Source organism: Gigantopelta aegis, chromosome 7 (assembly GCF_016097555.1).
Source record: "Gigantopelta aegis isolate Gae_Host chromosome 7, Gae_host_genome, whole genome shotgun sequence".
Classification (NCBI taxonomy): domain Eukaryota; kingdom Metazoa; phylum Mollusca; class Gastropoda; order Neomphalida; family Peltospiridae; genus Gigantopelta; species Gigantopelta aegis.
The window spans coordinates 33,352,271-33,369,008 of record NC_054705.1 but is presented as its reverse complement, the minus strand read 5'-3'; positions in this window follow the sequence as shown (position 1 = coordinate 33,369,008).

Sequence of the window (16,738 nt, the reverse complement as noted above, 5' to 3'; positions counted from 1 at the left end):
AGAGAGAGAGAGAGAGAGAGAGAGAGAGAGAGAGAGAGAGAGAGAGAGAGAGAGAGAGAGAGAGAGAGAGAGAGAGAGAGAGAGAGAGAGAGAGAGAGGTGTATGTGTGTGTGTCTCTCTGTGTGTGTAGCCGATGACTAATATATTAATGTGCTCTAGTGATGTCGTTAAACGAAACAAACTTCTTCGTTTGCCTTATTTTCTTTCCAGCCCTGTGATAGCTACAGCCCTGATTTTGCGATTAGAAACTTGTCTTCTCCCCAGAGCCATTTTAGATACGGCCCTTGGGAGAGTAGGCTGGAGGGGGAGGGGGTGGGGTGGGAGTCGATGGGTTCGGAAGACCCCCTATCCCCACTTAGGTTAAAACAGTTTTAACACTGCAATATTAGGCAATTCATATTTCGCTAGGTTCATATTCGAAACCCCACTCTAGGTGCACATCACGCTACGACCCTGGCCCTGATACAGGTCTACTTGCCCTGTCCGTAGCCCAATATATGCTAGCTACGTCCCTGATTTTGTGTTAACTTGACACGACATATTTCCTATCGGAACATGATTTACCAAAAATATCCCAATAGAATTCTGTCAGTTATTTTGAGAACACCGACAATAAAACTGACTATAAATTATTTGCATTTGTAAAGAACAAAGCTGCCGCCTTTTGATCTGTTTTGTGAGACCAGTAACAAAGCTCCGCCCCTCTTACGTCATACCACTGCCACCTCAGCTCTCCCGGACTGCCCTCTGACGTCATAGATAAAACTATTACCGTAAATAATCTACCTACTGTAATTATTGCATGATATTAGTACTTGTGTATAATAAAAATGAGTACAAATATGAAACCACTGTTATATAATGCATACTAGTATAATATCTTAAATATACAAGTACTTATTAGAAGGGCACACCCTCTCCCCCCGAAGCCCCAATAGAACACCACCGCAACATTTTAGGGTGGACTATATAAACTAGAATCCCATAAACGACAATGTTACTATATGTGACTAAAATACAATCTGCAATGTATATTTATGATATAATTAATTTGGGGCGGGGCGGGGCATAGCCCAGTGGTACAGCGCTTGTTTGGGCTATTTCTCGTTCAGGCCAGTGTACCTCGACTGGTATATCAAAGACCGTGGTATATGCCATCCTGTTTGTAGGATGGTGCATATAAAAGATCCCTTGCTACTAATGGAAACATGTAGCGGGTTTACTCTCTAAAACTATATGTATACGTTAAATTACGAAATGTTTGACATCTAATAGCCGATGATTAATAAATCAATGTGCTCTAGTGGTATCGTTAAACAAAGCAAACTTTATAATTAATTCGGTAAATAGATTATCAAAATGTGCCTAAAATGTCCACAACATTTTAAATTTTGTTACACACAAAACCTAATTTTAAATATTATAAAGAAATGTAAATTAATATCGCGTTTCTTTTGTTACGCAGTATATATATTGGACGCGAATAAGAAAAGGGATACGTACTTATATGATCAGAGGCTTTTAACTAGATATATATATATAATTTACCCTATATCGCAGCTTTAATTTCTTGGTAGCAAAAATGATATGATTTACCGTAGGCCAGGTTTAGGGTACTCATTTACAGTCTTTATTTTTATATTCATGTTCTGCTAAATGTATTTTTGTGTAATTATGCTTAGTCATAGATGTAACACATTAGTCAGTATGTAAAGGTTGAGGGCATTTCCTTTGTTTCTTTGATTCATTGATTCTTTCTTTCTTTCTTTCAATATTACATTAATATATATCTGCATAGGTATGTATGTATGTATGTATGTATGTATGCATGCATGTGTGTGTGTGTGTGTGTGTGTGTGTGTGTGTATGTATGTGTGTATGTATACATGTATGCGTGTGTGTGTGTGTGTGTGTGTGTGTGTGTATGTATGTATACATGTATGCATGTATGTATTTGTCACGGGGATTCTATAATACCCGTAACTGAATAAAACACGATTGTCCAAATATCTCTCCTAACTGTATATCTATTAGATCTCTCTGTAACAGGCAGTTATACCCGCGTTGGCTCGTCTCTAGGTATGATCAGAGATACGATCTTATATAAAGTATATATTATTATAGCACGTTTAGTTCATTAGAAAACACAACAGAAACACAATACACTTTGGAATCTGTATTAATCTACGCTGACAAATGTACTGCCGCAGTAGTTAATTAATAACAACAATAATAACAACCCAGAACTGATCACTTAATTAGTTAATCTCTAGGTGTCTAGTTTACACAATATGCTAATCACTTCACCGTGACACAACACCCACACGTGTGATAATTGAGAAACGCTTCCAGGGGAACTTAATTAATAAAGGAATTACAGCTCTATTCCTAACTGGTTAATTTTTAATTAACCCTAACTACTCATTCAGTAACCTTGTAACACAGAATTAATACTGGTACCTATCACAATAAAGACAATAACCTACAGTTTACCAAGGTCTTCTAGGATGACTGGCTAAGCTTTATATTACCAAATACTCGTATAATGTTAGAACAAAAAGTCTACGATTTACTTCGTCAGATGGCCGAAGACACTGTCTAAAGAATATTGGTATAATACAGTATTGAAATATTTAAAGTCACATCAATCACATCAAGGTTATACAACAGAGCAGAAATAATATATTTACCAAAGTCCGGACGGACAACGTTCCCCCGGGATACCTTCCTATGGTTTTCCTCGATATCTCTAAACCCTAGCTATTTATTCAAAACTCTCAGAGACAGCGAATATCGCCTGGGGGTACAACGCGGTACCTCACCTATCATCTGATATTCCACCTCTTCCAGAGTCGGTATATTTTTCTCTGATCGTCAGACTGGCTGTCGCCATCGTCGCCAAATCACGGTTGTAAAAACTCGCGGAGGTATTACGTAACTACTCGCCACATGGCCTCCGCATCTGGCTGGGTGTGTATTAGAAAGTACAGCTCGAGGACCGTCGCGCAGAAGTATTACGTAACAAGTTGCCCACCTGGGCTAAGTGCAATGAAACTGCACACGGCCCTCTAACACAATTAATATCGCCACAGGCGAAAACAAAATTAAGAGCATGTTCCGTCACAGTATTTAAGAATGAATGAACACACTGGCTCAGGAATGTTTTAAAAACTAAAAAAAAAAATATTTTCTAATTTTGCCCCAGGGATTCGAAATTGATTTTAAATTGACCGTTGTGATATTCAAGATATATCTGTTTTTTGGTCAGTCTTGTTTTTAATTTGTTTGGCTAGTACTATGTTTTGTTTATCAGCCGGATACGATGTATTTGTTTTTAGAAGATTGTTAGGAAAAGGGATAACAAACCAACCAACCGCTGAAAAATGGACTGGTTTAGAAGCTTAGACGCAGGCTTAGGCGGCGGGTAGTCGTATGGAGACTAAGATATCCTTGAGACTTAGATTGTTTCTGTATATAATAACCGGACGTGCTGTAATGTTTTTTTTTTTTTTTTCATAACAGTTTGCAGATTTGAACATTCCTCCTTCAAAATTTTACCAATATCAACGTTACGTCGACTGTAAATTATTGGAAAAATTATTTTATCTCTTTCTACGGCTTTACCAGATTCCACACTGATTCCAAATGGCTTTTTGGTCTGTAATGTACGAATCCAGAAGGCCTCTCGTTCAAGTCTCAAGAGTCTGTTTCGTCTTTTGAACCAAATATCGGGGGTCTGTCTCTCTATGAATGTGTCTGTCTGTCTGTCTGTCTGTCTGTCTGTCTGTCTGTCTGTCTGTCTGTCTGTCTATCTATCTATCTATCTATCTATCTATCTATCTATCTATCTATATGTCTATCTATTTTTTAATTTATTTTTTATCATCATAAACATTACTCATCATGATCATCATCATTACCGTCATATACATGTATGTGTATACCATGAGTATAGATGTTAATGTTTGTATGTGTGTGTATGTATGTATGTGTATGTATGTATGTGTATGTATATGTGTATGTGTATGTGTGTGTATGTGTGTATGTGTGTGTGTATGTGTGTATGTGTATGTGTATGTGTATGTATGTGTGTGTGTATGTGTGTGTATGTGTATGTGTGTATGTGTGTGTATGTGTGTATGTGTATGTGTGTGTATGTGTGTATGTGTATGTGTATGTGTGTATGTGTGTATGTGTGTGTATATGTGTGTGTATATGTGTGTGTATGTGTTTGTGTATGTATATGTGTATGTATATGTGTATGTGTGTGTATGTGTGTATGTGTGTATGTATGTGTATGTGTGTATGTGTATGTATGTATATGCGTATTCGTATGTGTATGTGTGTATGTGTGTATGTGTGTATGTGTATGTATATATTTAAATACTAATACAGTGGTTATATTGCTCGTCTAAGATAATATAAGACTGTCGCGAGATAGACCCACCTAAGTATATCGCTGTCCTATTTCTAAGACTATGATAGTGTTATATGTCCCTAATAAATTACAGATACGATACCACATTCTGAGAAGCCTTTGATATTTTAAATATCACCCCTGCCTATAATTGTTAATCAGTGCTATAGATACTATTATCAGCGGGGGCGGAATTCCAAGAGGCAATCACGTACCAAACAATATAGACCAACAACTGAGCTTAACTGGTTGGTTAAAAATCTCCATTGAACCGAAATGAGCGGTAACAGGTTTTATATGGTGCGGTATTTATATTCACCATGGATGTCCACTATAGAATGTCCACTATAATATTGTAGCGAACAGTTTTCATAGCACCATAGCCATATTAACATATGTTAAGGCCATTATAAATTAAATGATAGATTTTCATCTAATGCGGGTTTTTTTTTCTTCAAAATGGAGTTAAATTTTATATTTATTTTTGTTTTAACGACACCACTAGAGGACATTGATTAAGTAAACATTTGCTAATTTTGACATATAGTCTTAGAAAGGAAACCCGCTACATTTTTCCACTAGTAGCAAGAGATGTTTTATATGCACCAATACACAGACAAGAAAGCCTTTAACCAGTTGTGGTGCACTGGATGGAACGATAGAAAAACCTAATTAGCTGAATGGATCCACCGAGGTGGTTCGATCCTGCGACACAAGCACCTCAAGCGAGCACTCAACCAGCTGAGCTAAATCCCGCCACAAACAAACAAAAGCAAAAAAAAAAAAAAAAAAAAAAAAAAATGCAACCCCCCCCCAAGAAAAAACAACAACAACAACAACTAAAACTTAAAACCCAAAACCAATATAAGACAACAACAACAACAACAACAAACAACAACAACAGCATTTATCCTCCTTTATCCTCGAATCGGACGGGGATGAAAAGGTAGGCGGGAAAACTCTGTTAATATGCCTATATCCACTGAAGGTTCAGGCACGCCCGTCCTGGGCACTACTTCTGATTTGCGCCAGACCTCCTGTCCAAGACAGAAAAGGGAATGAAAATCAATGATTTATTTTATTATAGCCTAACTGTGAACAAGGGGAGACAACTTGGTAATTTAAAAAAGGAGGAGTTTGCGTCCTTACGGTTAACCCGAAGTTTCTTTAATTTACCCCCCCCCCCCCAGAAAGACATGATTTATTTAACGACGCACTCAACACATTTTATTTTCGGTTAAATATGGCGTCAGACATATGGTTACGGATCACACAGATATTGAGAGAGGAAACCCGCTGTCGCCACTTCATGGGCTACTCATTCCGATTAGCAATAAGTTTTCTTTTATATGCACCATCCCACAGACAGGGTAGTACATACCACGGCCTTTGATATACCAGTCATGATGCACTGGCTGGAACGAGAAATAGCTCAATGGGTCCACCGACGGGGATCGATCCCACACCGACTGCGCATCGAGCGAACGCTGTACCACTGGGATACGTCCCGCCCCCCTCTTTAATTTAAAGGCACAATCACACGATAGTTAAGCTATGGAACGTCCCAACAGTTTTATTGCCTGAAAATACATACAATGAATTTGTACCGAGAAATAGTGGATTCAACTAACTATATATTCATTATATCTCACTTGTGATGGGAATTTAGTATACAAGTGAAGTATAGTTACGTCGCTGTAAATCAGGAAATGTATCCGTTCAATTTTAGCTAACGCTATCTGATTGAATTATTTGCAAAACGTTTATAATATTGTAGCAAGTGTTAAAAGAAATAATAAAGCAAAGAAAACAACCCTAAAACAACAACAATAATAATAATAATAATAATAATAATAATAATAATATATATATATATATATATATATATATATATTTGTTTGTGTGTGTGTGTGTGTGTGTGTATAATAAAACGAAAATAGTATAACAGCATAGCATAACATAGATAGATAGGCATATATATATATATATATATATATATATATATATATATATATATATATATAGAGAGATGAGAGAGATATAGATATAGAGAGAGAGAGAGAGAGAGAGAGAGAGAGAGAGAGAGAGAGAGAGAGAGAGAGAGAGAGAGATATGGATGGATGGATGGTTAAATAGATAAACAGGCATACAGATAAAGTACACGTACACGTAGACCGTTTATATTTCAATTTAAAAGGGAAGACTCAAAAGTTACACAATGACCGAAACTATATATGACTTTTTCTTGTAAAAAGTAAAGCTTATACCTGGAACTACATGCCTGCAAAACATTACATCCCCAAAAAATCATTTACTACTATTTATACAGACGCGTGTGCAGGGGAAGGTTTTTGGGGTTCGAAACCCCTCACTGCTCAAGTAACGTTTATTTATTTCTCAATATATTTTCCATATTTTCCAGGAGAGCATGAATCGACCCAGTCTGCTATAATTCCTGCACACGCGCCTGTTATAAATTACTTTACTGCAATGGAACATCTAATGGTATGCTATTTCTCGTTCCAGCCAGTGGTATAACAAAGACCGTGGTATGTGCTATCCTGTCTGTAGGATGGTGCATATAAAAGATCACTTGCTGCTAATCGAAAAGAGTAACCCATGAAGTGGCGACAGCGGGTTTCCTCTCTCAATATATGTGTTGTCCGTAACCATATGTCCGACGCCATATAACCGTGAATAAAATGTGTTGAGTGCGTCGTTAAATAAAGCATTTCCTTCTAATGTTGTGTTCAGCCTACCAACTGTCACAACGGAGTTGACCAACTAGTCGCTCTCACGACTTCTACGACTGTCCAGTTGCTACTCTGATCGTTCTTACAACTCGATTCTCGTAGTATACAACTCCTGCGCACCGGTCGTAAGTCAGGAGTGGGATAACTATTACAACGCAGCTGTCGAGTTGGCCAACTCCTCGTGACAGTTGGTAGTTGTGACAACAGAACTTGGCCAACTTCGTCGTTGCTGTTGGTAGTCTGGAGATAGCATATGAAGGCATATAGACCGTTTGCGTGAAAAGGGAACCGATGAATTAGAATGTAACTTTATAATGAATATTAAAATTCATATAAAAATATATTGTTAACAATTTCAAGACATACGACTGGCTGCTCCTAGGTGATGACATAAATACGCTCTCATTACAGTCAGAGACCAGCCTATGTATTTTTTTGGCAATTCCTGACAACCAAAAAGTTGGCAAAGATTCCCGCTCTAATACCACACCAATCCTATGTTTGACGTCAAATACCTTTACATCGATCATTTTCGAGTTAACTGATAAAAAAAATCCACATATTAATCACTAATACACATACTACAGAAATAAATCCGACAGCACCCACATTCAGCTAAGCTTCGACAAACTCCGGACAGCAGAATTCTAAGTTCGCCGACCTATATCGTGACGTTGCGTCACATGATCGCCCACTCAGCCATTCCGTCTACTAGGCGGAATACCCAGTGGGCGATCACGTGATCTACGTCTCGAAATAGGTCGCCGAGCTTTGTAATTATGGCGACGGAGTGTCACGAAGCGTAGCTGAATGTGGGTGCTGTCGGATTTATTTCTGTAGTATGTGTATTAGTGATTAATATGTGGATTTTTTTTATCAGTTAACTCGAAAATGATCGATGTAAAGGTATTTGACGTCAAACATAGGATTGGTGTGGTATTAGAGCGGGAATCTTTGCCAACTTTTTGGTTGTCAGGAATTGCCAAAAAAATACATAGGCTGGTCTCTGACTGTAATGAGAGCGTATTTATGTCCAAATGTCCGTCTAGCTCTCTTACAGTCAGAGTACTCGGGCTAGGTGATGACCAGGTCACCAATGCCATACGTCCAATAAAAAACCCAGCACGGTAGAAATCGATTACACTGTGACGCATAGTTAACCTGACAATCATGTGTCTGTGACGCGTAAGTCAGCTGCAAGTGCAACAGCTGTAAATAACTTTTAGTCGAAAAAGATATTAAAATGTGCTTAAAACCTTGGTTTTGAGGATATGTTTTAAATAGAATAATACATTCGTGTCCGTTAGAACGATTTATCTCACAACTCGTTGTTAAACAACGTATCAAACTCGCTTTCGATCGTTAGATACGTTTTAAAACAACTCGTTGTGAGATAAATGGTATCTAACGGCCACGCATGTATTATTCTATATATACGTCGAGCGGCAACTAGCAAATTAGCAACTGATTACGATTTTGTCTTTCTGCATCTGCTTTCGGTTTTTGTTACCGCGATAATAACGACAAAGAGAACCGTGGTCTCACGCCAGAGTTTCTGTCGTTTTTTGACAGTTTGGCAACGCTGTGCAGCGATCATTTACAAACGTTAAGTGATCTTACGTACTGCCAATCGCAGAAATAAAGTGCCTCAGCAGGAATACTCGTTTGTTCCAAGTTAATTTCCGTGTTCTCGGTATCCGCATGCAGCTGGGTCGAATGAAATGTAGTGTCAAGTGTTCCCCCCTGTTCTCTCCATCAATGTGGTTGGTTTTTTCCCCCATTTCGTAATTCATTCTCGTTTCCGAAGCCAAAAATGTACTTGATTAGTAATGGATAGGTTTAGTAATGGATATGTTAATTCGATTAGCCTCCAACAACTATTGCAAACACGGGTGGGGTTATAAGGATTTATTTGTTTTGTTGTACTCAGCGACACGACTAGAAAGTAAACGTTTGTTTTGCTTGAAGGAAGTAAGGACATATTTTATTTAACGACGCACTCAACACATTTTATTTACGGTAAAATGGAGTCGGACACATGGTTAAGAACGACACAGATATTGAGGGAGGAAACCCGCTGTCGCTACTTCGTGGGCTACTCTTTTCGATTAGCAGCAAGGGATCTTTTATATGTACCATCCCATAGACAGGAAAGTACATACCACGGCCTTTGATGTACCAGTCGTGGTGCATTGGCTGGAAGTTCTGCTTGATGACACCAGTACATTAATTAATTAATTATCGGCTACAGTTTTTAGTCGTAGCCCGTAAAATGTTTTTTCATTAGCAATAAGGAATATTGCATTTGTACGTTCGGAACTTCTCACAAGCCATAACACTACAGGCTCGAAGGTACAGGGTACGCAGCCCGGTACCGGCTCCAACCCAGACCGAGTTCTTAAAGGGACATTCCTGAGTTTACTGCAATTTTTAAGATGTTATCGACTAACTGAGACTTTTCAACGAATGTAATTACATATCAAAGGTATTTTTCTACACAAAATGTTAGTGGCTATATAATAAACGTGTTTCTGATCGTTCTAATATTTGTATTACGTTAAATTTCATTTTATTTCCTAAAATATTTTTTTAATATTAAGACGACCAGAAACACATTGAATATACAGGCACTAATATTCTAAAAAAGAAAATATACTCTTCAAAAGAAGAAACGCAAAACCACATTGTCGTAACATTTGGAGAATTGATTTAATTATTGAATGGTGAGTCCGATAATTACCAAATGTTGGAGGATTGTTCACAATTCACTCTAGTCCATTGTGAGTAAGTGATAGGACACACCACCAAGGTCAAGGTCATCTGGAGTCAATACCGGGTGTGGCCTCCGCGTGTGTTGACAACTGCCTGGCACCGCCTGCCCATTGAAGCAACCAGAGTACGGATGACGTCCCGGGGGATGGTGGCCCACTCGGCCTGCAAGGCTGCTGCCAGCTCGGGCAGGGTCTGGGGCTGTGGTTGCCGCTGTCGGAGGCGTCGGTCCAACTCGTCCCATAGATGCTCAATTGAGTTCAAATCCGGTGATATCGATGGCCAAGGAAGGACATTAATGTTGTTGTTCTGTAGTAAAGCCGTTGTGAGACGTGCTGTGTGAGGCCTGGCGTTGTCATGTTGGAACACTGCGTTGGCGTTGGCCATAACTGGAACGATGTGTGGCCGGAGGATCTGGTCAATGTAGCCCTGTGCATTCAGGTTGCCCTGCACGTGGACCAGGTCAGTTCTGCCAGTGTGTGAGATGGCTGCCCACACCATGACACTACCCCCGCCGAATCTGTCCACTTCCTGCACGCAGTTTGCCGCATAACGTTCACCACGACGCCTATACACGCGACATCTTCCATCATGACGTCGGAGCAGAAATCGGGACTCGTCACTGAACCACACCTGTCTCCATCGCAGTTGAGGCCATTGTCGATGAATCTGGCACCACTGCAGTCGGAGTCGACGGTGTTGTGGTGTTAAGATGACACCTCGAACTGGACGTCTGGCACGAATTCCTACCTCACGTAGGCGGTTCCGTACGGTCTGGTCGGATATCCTGCGCAAACCTGGTATTGCTGCGGCTGTGGAGGTGGCAGTAGTCAATCGTTCCCGAAGGTGGCGTACCCGGATGTAGCGGTCCTGCCCGGGGGTAGTGACCCGTGGTCGACCGGATCTAGGGAGGTCACGTGTTGATCCATGTTGCTGGTAACGGTCCCACAGTCTGGAGATGGTGCTTGGGGACACATGGAATGCCCTGGCAACGGCCGTTCTGGATTCCCCGGCGTCTAGTCGGCCGATGGCATTGTTTCTCTGCGGTTCACTGAGACGTGGCATGTCCTGGATTGTCAACTGTCGGCCAGATACAGAGGCCAGGCAAGCGAACACCCTGCACTTTTATACTGTCGGTGTTCATGTTGCACGTGCAGACAACGCACGTGCAGTGGTGACATTGTTTGCACGTGGCTGCGTTTTTGCGAATATTCACATTTTGAAACTTTATTTTACAGTAGCTGCGTTTTATCGAATGTAACCGTGGGAATGTGTTTGGGACATGCAATGACCTTATATTCACAAAGCATGAACCGGTAGGAAACATAAAATCGGAGTTATAACCCATTTGTACCCTTTTGCGTTTCTTTTTTTGAAGAGTATATATTTAATGTGTAAGTTTAATCGTAGAAGTATTTTATTAGTCGGAAACATCTTACAATGTAGCAAACTCAGGAATGTCCCTTTAAGGACGCAATGGCCACTACACACTCTTCTCTCTCACCAACCACTAATCAACTAACAACTAACCCACTGTCCTGGACAGACAGCCCAAATAGCTGAGATGTGTGCCCAGGACAGCGTGCATGAACCTTAATTGGATATAAGCACGAAAATAAGTTGAAATGACATGAAATACACAGCAGTGCATTGTGCTATATTGCTTTGTATTTAATCACAATGACATACATTAATCTGTTTTGGATCCAACGCAAAGTCCTGTCACGATTACAACGAAATAATGTATTTAACGATAACTCGTTTGGCATGGATCTCATATGTACACATTGCCGTCATTGTTTCGTGCTGGGACAGCAGACAGTGTCAGGGAATCCGGCAACAAAACTAATGAGGTATGGAGGTATATCTAATTAGAATCAGATGCAAGCATATCGGTTTTATTTTGGGCTCAAATGCGACGCACATAATGCGAGTTAGGCAGAGTACTCTTCCATTCGAGAGCTATCGTCGGGTATGTAAGGGAAGGACGCACTCAACACATTTTATTTACGGTTATATGGCGTCGGACATATGGTTAAGGACCACACAGATATTGAGAGAGGAAACCCACTGTCGCCACTTCATGGGCTACGCTTTTTCGATTAGCAGCAAGGGATCTTTTAATTGCACCATCCCACAAGCAGGATAGCACAAACCATGGCCTTTGTTGAACCAGTTATGGATAACTGGTCGGTGCAAGTGGTAAGGGAAGGAAGGAAATGCTTTATTCAACGACGCACTCAACACATTTTATTTACGGTTATATGGCGTCGGACATATGGTTAAGGACCACACAGATATTGAGAGAGGAAACCCGCTGTCACCACTTCATGGGCTACTCTTTTTCAATTAGCAGCAAGGGATCTTTTATATGCACCATCCCACAGACAGGGTAGTACATGCCACGGCCTTTGATATGCCAGTCGTGGTGCACTGGCTGGAACGAGAAATAGCCCAATGGGCCCACCGACGAGGGTAGGCTAAGATTCCCGCTCTAATACAACAATAACCATATATGGTTGACGTTAAATACCTTTACACTGATAATTTTCAAGATCGCTGATAACAAATATTTCACATATTAATCACTGATACACACACACTACAGGAAGATAAAGTTAAAGTTTGTTTTGTTTAACGACACCACTAGAGCACATTGGTTTATTAATCATCGGCTATTGGATGTCAAACATTTGGTAATTTTGACATATAATCTTAGGGAGGAAACCCGCTACATTTTTTTCTAGACAGCAAATGATCTTTTATATGCACTTTCCCACAGACACGATAGCACATACCGCGGCATTTGATATACCAGTCGTGGTGCACTGGCTGGAACGAGAAATAGCCTAATGGGCCCACCGACGTGGATCGATCCCAAACTGACAGCGCAAAAATTCCCAGTCTAATCCTATATTTGACGTTATTTACCATTTCATTGATCATTTTCGACCGGCCTCGGTGGCGTCGTGGTTAGGCCATCGGTATACAGGCTGGTAGGTACTGGGTTCGGATCCCAGTCGAGGCATGGGATTTTTAATCCAGATACTGACTCCAAACCCTGAGTGAGTGCTCCGCAAGGCTCAATGGGTAGGTGTAAACCACTTGCAACGACCAATGATCCATAACTGGTTCAACAAAAGCCATGGTTTGTGCTATCCTGCCTGTGGGAAGCGCAAATAAAAGATCCCTTGCTGCTAATCGAAAAGAGTAGCCCATGAAGTGGCGACAGCGGGTTTCCTCTCTCAATATGTGCGGTCCTTAACCATATGTCCGACGCCATATAACAGTAAATAAAATGTGTTGTGTGCGTCGTTAAATAAACCATTCCCTTCCTTTCTAGATAGGATATACTGGCAATATTTTGTGATGCATGTGCAGAATTTGATTGGGTTGATATCAGTTTAATTAAAGTTTGGTTACATTTTCTACAACCGCCTTTCACTCTTGGATCGGGGCGCGACATAGCCCAGTAGTAAAGCGCTCGCTTGGTGTGCGCTTGACATAGGATCGATCCTTGACGGTGGGCCCATTGGGTTATTTCTCGTTTGTACTGTCCTGTCTGTGGGACAGTTTATATGGAAGATCCCAAGCTGGTATAGGCCTAATCGAAAAAAGTAGACAATGGAATGGTGGCAGCGAGTTTCTTCTCTCTTTATCTCTGTGGTCCTTAACCACATGTCAGACGCTATATAGCCATAGTAAATATGTGTTGATTGCGACATATCCCCCCCCCCCAAAAAAAAAAAAAAAAAAAAAAAAAAAAAAAAAACCACACACCCTTCTTTCTTAAAAGTTAAAGTTTTGGGTGTGGGTGTGGGTGTGGGTGTGGGTGGGTCTAGACTGCGGCGAGCGAAATTTATTGAGGGTCTAAAGAGCGGCGACGAACGGTTATAGGGGTCGAGTCATACTTGAACAAGGGGAGCAAGAGGAAGGGAGTCGATCTCCGATCTCCCCTTTACAAAAGCGCCTGATATACATTAACATTGTCACCTATGAGATTCTATTTCCCCACTAGTACAACCGTATGCAGTGGTCAGGCCGACATTTGCCGATTGTTATTTTATAATTTATAACGGTAAACGAGATATATGTCGTTATCGGTCAGGAATAGACACAGAGAAAGAAAGCGTTAGTAATTAGACACAGATTCGCAAAATCAATCGTAATCCAACTCGCTGGCATTTAGAAGAGTACAGAAATATTTTCTCCGCCTCACTGTGTCGTAAATAATTGACAAAGTTCAAACAATTCTTACGAGAAGACAAAGGAATCAAAGGAAGAGAAGAAATGTTAACGACACTTCGTCGCATAGTAAACTTACTGTTGCTTTGCTACTTAACACTTGGTCGAACGAACGATCGCTTGAGGTGCTTGCGGCGTAGGATCGAATCACCCCAGTGGGCCCATTCTCTGATTGTTCTCCCCCACCCCCGTTACAATCAGTTATGCACCAAATAATTTTTTATTAATCATTGGCTATTTGATGTCAAACATTGGGTCATTTTGACATAGTCTTAGAGAGGAAACCCGCTACATAAAGCGCTCACCTGATGCGCTGTCGGTCTAGGATCGATCCCCTGTCGGTTGGACTATTGGGCTATTTTTCGCTCTAGCCAGTGCAGGATCGATCCTTGCCCGACCGCTCAATACCACTGGTCCACGTACCACCCGCTTTAACTCTGTTATAGTACAGTTGCCTAGGTTCTAGATATTCAAAACTGCGCATTAAAAGAACAATGTGGTACGTATTTAAAGGCACATTCCTGAGTTTGCTGCAATTTTTAAGATGTTATCGACTAACAGAGAGTTTTTAGCGAATGTAATTACATATCAAATATATTTTTCTGCATAACATATTAGTAGCTATATATTAAACGTGTTTTGATCGTTTTAATATTTGTACTAGGTTAATTTCATTTTATTTCCTAATGTTTTTTTTTTTTTTTTTTTTTTTTTTTTCGTACGTACAAAATTCCGTTTGGGCTTCTTATAAATATTAAGACGACCAGAAACACATTGAATATACAGACACTGATATTCTAAACAAGAAAATATGTGTAATATATGTATGTAAGTTTAATCGTATAAATATTTTATTAGTCGGAAACATCTTACAATGCAGCAAACTCAGGAATGTCCCTTTAACTCTATAATACAGTTGCCTAGGTTCTAGATGTTCAAAGATACGCATTGAAAGGACAATGTGGTACATATTTAATCTTTATTAAAAATGTAGCGGGTTTTCTCTAATAGGCGATGATTAAAAAAAAATCAATTTGCTTTAGTGGTGACGTTAAACAAAACAAGCTTTAATTTTTTTTTTAATAGTTGGTAAAAAAAAAAAGTCTGTGTTGTTTAACAACACCACTGGAGCACATTGATTTATTAACGCTCGGCGATTTGGACGTCAAACATTTGGTAATTGTGACACGTAGTCAGAGGGTTAGAATAGAATAGATTAGAATAGATATTTAACGACACCCCAGCACGAAAAATACATCGGCTATCGTAGTCAGAGGAATACCATTTGTAAGATTTTCTCAGACAGGACAGCACATACCACATCCATTGATATAAAACGCTTGGTGCTCTGATTGCGTCAGGGGCGGGACGTAGGCTAGTGGAACAGCGCTCGCACGGTCGGTTTGGGATCGATCCCCGTCGGTGGGCCCATTGGGCTATTTCTCGCTCCAGCCAGTGCACCACGACAGGTACATCAAAGGTCGTGGTATGTGCTATCCTGTCTATGGGATGGTGCATATAAAAGATCCCTTGCTGCTAATCGAAAAGAGTAGCCCATGAAGTGGCGACAGCGGGTTTCCTCCCTCAATATCTGTGTGGTCCTTAACCATATGTCCAACGCCATATAACCTTAAATAAAATGTGTTGAGTGCGTCATTAAATAAAACATTTCCTTCCTTCCTTCGATCGTTGGACCCAAGCACCCCCAGGCGACCGTTCTATCGACCACGGTATGCTACATTCGCTCCCAACCCCTCGCCCCGTATATATATAACACGCAATTAACTTATTTCTCGTCTTTTGTTAAACATGGTGTATTTGATAGTGCTGGAAATCGGATCACGTGTGATTGATGACCAGTTTGCACCATCCGACCGATGATATAGTTGTAATCGATTATGTGTACACTGCGCAATGCCACGGCTTTCGGTATACCAGGGATGAATAGAGACAGGAAAAGAATACATCTTTAACCCCAAGGCCATAGAGAAATTCAGACTGATTAATTTTGCCATCCATCGCAGATCAGGCCAGCACTCTTCCATTGAGGGGTGGGGTGGGGGGTGGGGTGGGCGGGCAGGACGTAGCCCAGTGATAAAGAGCTCGCTTGATGCGCAGTCAATCTAAGATCGATCCCAGTCGGTGGACCAATTGGGCTATTTCTTGCTCCAGCCAGTGCACCACAACTGGTATATCAAAGGCCGTGGTATGTGCTGTTTTGTCTATGGGATGGTGCATATAAAAGATCCCTTGCTACTAATGGAAAAATGTAGCGGATTTCCTCTGCAAGACTATATGTCAAAATAACCAAATGTTTGACATCCAATAGCCGATAATTAATATATCAATGTGCTCTGGTGGTGTGGTTAAGGCTATTCTAACCCGAAGAACAAAACATTTTGTTCCGAGGTATGGAATTGCCTTATCTATACCTCACAACGGTGATCTTTAAAAAAAAAATTCGTGCACATTTAATTACAGTAACAAAATATTAATTTTGTAAGCGAAGATTTGTTTATTGTAGAACGATTTAAGAATTGAACGTGAACATTTT